Source organism: Heloderma suspectum, chromosome 6, assembly GCF_057233095.1.
Source record: "Heloderma suspectum isolate Gila_16-S chromosome 6, 16-S_ref, whole genome shotgun sequence".
Lineage (NCBI taxonomy): Eukaryota > Metazoa > Chordata > Lepidosauria > Squamata > Helodermatidae > Heloderma > Heloderma suspectum.
In genome coordinates, this window is record NC_139463.1 from 97,978,216 (window position 1) to 97,984,215 (window position 6,000).

The following is a 6,000-nucleotide window of genomic DNA, read 5'->3' on the forward strand; positions in this document are numbered from 1 at the left end:
TTATCCTCTTTTTGGGTGGTGTATTTCCTCTTCTTTGGTGATTCATAAGTGGGCACCCTACTTGTGACATCCCTATTCTCATACCAAAGATTGCTGTCCTGAGTCCCCTCCCATTATGCATTCCTGAAAACTGTTCTCAGCCTACCTGCCTGCCTGCCCATAGTGGGTCAATTTACCTGCAAGGGCTGCATGCAGGCCACCATTATGAATATGCAACCCCCAGCCAGGGGTTGCTGTGGCTTGTTGTGTTGTGTGAACCCGGCCAGTGAGGGATATTTGAGGTTTAAAAAACTCTCGTGTAACCTTAAAACAAACTGTGGGTTATGCGACAGTTGTTTAACTCTCAAATAACCCCCGCTGGCTGGGTTCAGGTGACATGTCAAGCCATGGCAGGTTGCATATTCATAATGGTGGGTGGCACATGCCACAGCTCCTCGAGGGTAAATTACCGGCCCCCTCCCCCCCGGGTTGTTGTGGCGAACCAGGCCAATCTCCATTTGCTCTCCTTCCGTCTGTTTTCCACAGATTTCAAGGCCAAGGAAGTGCTTGGGGTTTTGTTGGTGTTTTTGTGTACACCACACAGAGCCAGTGTGGTGTAGTGGCTAGAGTGCTGGACTGAGAGTCAGGAGGTCCGGGTTCTAGTCCCCACTCGGCCATGGAAGCTCACTGGGTGACTTTGGGCCAGTCACAGACTCTCAGCCCAACCCACCTCACAGGGTTGTTGTTGTGAGGATAAAATGGATGAGGAGGAGGAGGAGGAGGATGTACGCAGCCTTGAGTTCCTTGGAGGAAAAAAGGCGGGATATAAATGTAATAAATAAATAAATTTTGCTTAAAGATGTATTTGTCAAGAACTAATTGTCCTACCATGTTTAGTCATACTTTGGCAGCCGTGCATTTCGTGTGGCCATGCAGGGTGATCCTTATGTGTATTTATTCAGAAGCAAGCCCTGTTGTATTCAGTGGGGCTTACTCTCAAATAAGTGTGCATAGGATTGCAGCCTTTCCTTTATGTATGGTTGTGCACTGGAGCCAAGATGGATCCATTCACCACTCAGAGCTTTTACTTGTATGGACCCTGGCAGGGGTCTGTGTCCTGAAGAATAGCAACTCTAATAATTCATACTGATGAAGTTTGAAGGGGTATTCCTAAAAGGAAGTCCCCAGTTCGAATTTGCCATAAACTCATAGGCAAGGCACACACGTTCAGCCTCTGCTCCTCTTTCTGCAATATTGACCTACCTTACAGGATTGTTGTAAAGACTGCAGCAAGATAACCTAACCCCCTAAACCTTTTAAAGCCACTGTGTACACATTTTCTGTCTGCTGCGCCTTAATTTATTATGTTTAAGCTTCTGTTTACTTTGCTGTTTTATTGATTTTATGTGATTTGGGATTTTTTTTTAAATCTTTTTTCTTTTCATTAAAAACTGCTCTGGGAAGACTTGTGGGCTGAAGGTGCAGCTAATAAATTAAATCAATAATGAAGGGAAAAACTGGGACAAAATAGGGACAAAGGTTTACCAGGGAGAGCCACCCCCCAAAATCAAGACCCTTTCTGTTAAATAGAGACAATTGGAGTATGTTTCTCTCACCACAAAGTAACTATAATCAGCCCCCACCCACAATGGGGATTAAGGGACAGGATTTCTGGGTCAGGAGGATGTTTTAGGACAGATTGTGCATGTGCACGCACACGTTTCCCAATGTGTCCTTTACTTCCTGTACAGAAAATGACCCCCACAGCTATTTGGAATTGAGGTGGAAGGAGTGAGCAGAAGTTCAGGTGGACTGCTGGAGGGTGGGGTGGGCCTGTAGCCAGCCTAAAAGTTTTGGGGTGGCTGTCAAAAAAATAGGAGGGGCAGTTCATCTGGTCTGCAAGCCTTTTAAAGACAAAATTGTAAGCTGTTTTTTAAATTATTTGTTTGTAAAAATATTTAGGGGACAGAGAAAATCTAGGGGGCAGCCCCCGCCCCAGCCCCTTACAGGCCTGGGGTGGTGGCATAATAGGTTAATGAGGTTTGGTACCTCTGAGCCATTATGCTCGAGATAATGTGAAGGTGTGTGGGGTTTGGCCAGATAATTATGTAATATAAGCCTAGTTTGGGGGCAGATGGGAAGTTAAGATTAGGCTGACATCAGCAACGTGGGAAACTGGAACACCAATATTTGCTCTGCGTGGGTGGCAGGAGAGAGGGAAAAGTTTTCCGGATGGGGAGAAAAAGGTTTGCCTGGGGAATCCCCTAGAATCAGATGGGTGTAACCTGCCTATCCCTGCCTGTGTGGGTGAAAGTAATTGACCCTTTACGTTCTTTGATAGCCCTTGTGCCAGCTATTAATCCCACCCCCACTGTTTATACACGCAGACAGGGGTGATGGTGGTGACACTAATCCAGGAAGAGCATACTCTCTGACATTTCACCGATGAACTGTGGACATCCTTGTAATACCTTCCTACTCTCTTACTTGTGAGACAGAAATTAGGGAAGGTGATTGAGAGGGTTTTGGTGGGGCAACTGCAGGCATTCTTGGATAAAACCAATTATCTAGACCCATTCCAGTCTAGGTTCAGGCCTAGTTTTGGGACCGAATCGGCCCTGTTGGATTACCTCTATTGAGAGGGATAGAGGGAGTGCAACTTCGCTCATCTTACTAAATCTCTGTGTTGCTTTTGATATCATCGACTGCCTCCATGGGATAGGTATTGAGGGTACTGTACGTCAGTGGCTCCGTTCCTACATATGGGGTCGGTCTCAGAGAGTGGTGTTGGGGGAGTGCACCTCGACCCCCTGGCACTTGCACTACAGGGTGCTGCAGGGCGCTATTTATGTTCACTGCTTTGATTCCTCCATAGAAAGTGGTATATAAATTTGAGTAATAATAATAATTAAAAAGTTGGCTGCTAGTTCCCAGTTCTCTATTCCTTAAACCCATTAAAGTTGTTCGAAAGAAGAAGTTGCAAGGGTCATCAAACATTAAAGAGCGCTGCACAAACCTTCCTGGGGTTTGATTGGCGAGAATTCTTGTGGGGTCAGCCCCCTAGTCATGGAGATAAGTGATTTGGGGTAGCCCAAAGCTTATTTTGGGGTGCAGGAGCATATAAACTTCATTTCCTTTTTGAGGAGGTTTGTTCAGCTCTGTTTCAAACTTTTGTGGGAATAAGGAATTGGGAACCAGCCACCAATTTCAGCCTCACGATGACTTTGCGAACTTCACCCCAGTTCTGATGTTCAGACATCTTCTTAAGACCCATCTCTTCACACAGGCTTTCCCTGAAGTGTGGCCCAGCCAGCTATGGGCTGTAGCACACAGTAGAGCGTGTAGTTTTACTGTTGATTAGCATATATTTATTATTGTGTAGTTTTATTGTTATTTGATGGTAATAACATTGTATGTAAACCACTTCGATAACTCCGTGGAAAACGGTAAAATGAATAATAAATAAAATAAATAATAAAAATTCTGGGCTCTATTCAACCCTGTTGTATGACATATATGTCTACTCTGCAATAATCTGACCTCCACTGATTTAGAAAACAGAAAAACCAGAAAAACAGCTCCTTGCAGTCAAAATACATTGTGCAGCTATTCAATCTTTCCTTCCTCAATGGAGTTTTTGTGGTAAGAAAAAAGACAGAAGAAGTGGTGGGAAAACACAGGAGGGTTACAAACAAGAGACATTTATGTTTGACGCAGGGCAATCACACAATAAAAACTTCAACTGAAAGCACCCTTAAAAACCAAGGAAGTGATGGTTCTCTTGGTTAAAGATACACTAGAAAAGCATACTTGTCCTAGAATAGATAGTCAACAAGTCAAATTATACCTCAGTAGCTGTAGTGTGTAAAATGGTAGGTTGTGCTCTGCATGGTGGCTTAGTGTTCATGTGCTGGCACATTTATATACACATGTGCATTGGAAACAAGATACAGCCACTAGCTTACGTGCGTGCATGCACACAGACAAACACCCTCCTTCCACTCAGCTGCATAACTTCAGTGTAATATGTTGATACTGAAATAAATTGTCAATATTGAATTTTGTTATTGAAATAACTTGTTAATATTAAACTTTACTGCCTTAATTTTATTGCAGACACCGTAATGTCTCCTGCCTTCACCTGTAAATTCATATCTAGAGTATCTGATCTTCCTCTCTGAGCAGAAATGGTGATGGGAACTATTTGAAGGGAGCTCTTGCTATATTCTTGGCAACATCCCCCCCTCTCCTTCTTTCTGCCATAGGCCCACACTTCAAGCTCACAGGGTCGCCACTTACGCATCACTACAAAAGAGGAAATTCATCAACAACAAAAGAGGACACCAATTTTCATAACGTTTGCATATGCTAATGTATGTATAAATGCAAATCTAGAAATAACAACTATAATGTAAATACAGTGCATCTCACCATAGTGAGGAAGACTGACCAGGTGACCTGTGTGCCTGCTTAGTCTGCTGTCCAGGTGCGAACTCTTGATGGGAAGCTTGAAGGCCCCTGCCTCTCCCTTCTTATGATTCTTATCTTTGAATCGGACATGGACTGGATAGTCCATCAAATAAAGAATGCCTTAAAATACAGGACTGCCCTCTATAAAGTAGGGCAGCTGGCCACCCTACAAAGCTCGTCCCACAAACCGTTTGCTGCTTCACCGGTTGTTTTTTTAAAACTTGGGAACCCTTTTGTGCAAAAAAGGGCACGTTCGCACACAGAGCCTCAAATTCGCGCACTTTTAAATCTCTGAAATACGCACATTCAGCTACATCTGCGCAACATAACAGTATTGAGATCCGCCCTGCTGCTGACAGAGAAACCCCATCCCCCAAGCAAAAAGAGTAAGCTGATGATGTGTGTTGAGCAGCCCCCCCCCTTTCCCAACTGAGCAATGATTTTCCCTGTAGTGAATGAATCCGACCATTTTTCATTCTGTAATCCATTAGCATGATGACTCACGCATTGATTCTGCCTGCTCCTACTCTCCTCTCCTTTGTTTTGCTAATGCTGGGCACTTGAGTCTTTTGTTGTCTGAGAACATGCTGGGGTCTGGTTGGTTACTTCAGTGCTGCCATCACAGATTAGGAGCTCCTGTTCTGTCTGCAGAAGAGGGCTTATTGCTTTATGCTTTTGTTTGGAGGATGCTGCTCTTACAAATTGTAGCTTCCTCTCCACCCCTACTTTTCCTTCTGTGTGTGTATGTGTGTAGGCAGGCTTCAGGCTACATTTGCTAATTCCCCCAGGTCTTTCTAAACCTCAGAAAATGTGCCACTGTGATCTGGCAACCTCTCTCCAACAGTCTATACTCTTCCTTCTTTCAGGAGTGCATTGTATGTTTGTGAGATGCCATGGTACCCAAATACACATTCCAGCAGCAATCTGAGTATTTGTTATTGGCGAGGAGAACACTTTTCAGAACATATAGGTAGGAGGGTTGGAGTGGAGTAATTCTTGCTGTGCAGAAAAGGCACATTTCTGTCTTCTCCTATCAATACTGGGATGTGTTGCTGGTTAAATTCCTCACACAACGGTACTCCGATAAGTACAGCTACAGTTAAACCATAACAACAAAATGAGAAAAAAAGGAGAGCTTCTAAAAAATGCACTGCACATTCAGTGGGCCACAAGAAGCTCCAGCCATGCCCAGCAATTCTCCCTACTTATAAAGGTCTTCCAGCTATTTCCTATGAGACATTAGAGCCCTTGTTTTGGGGGGTGGGTGGGGTTCTGATGGCTTCCACACTGCGACAGACACACAGAAATGCAAGAAGCAGAAATACGGAAAATGAGGTTTGTGCGCATTTCACCACCACTGACAGAAATGCAGGAAGCATATGCAGAAAATGAGGTTTGTGCGCATTTCACCACCACTGACAGAAATGCAGGAAGCATAATTGCGGAAAATGAGGTTTGTGCGCATTTCACCACCACCACCAGAAATGCAGGAAGCATAATTGCGGAAAATGAGGTTTGTGCGCATTTTCAGTCTGCATGACTGGGAAGGAG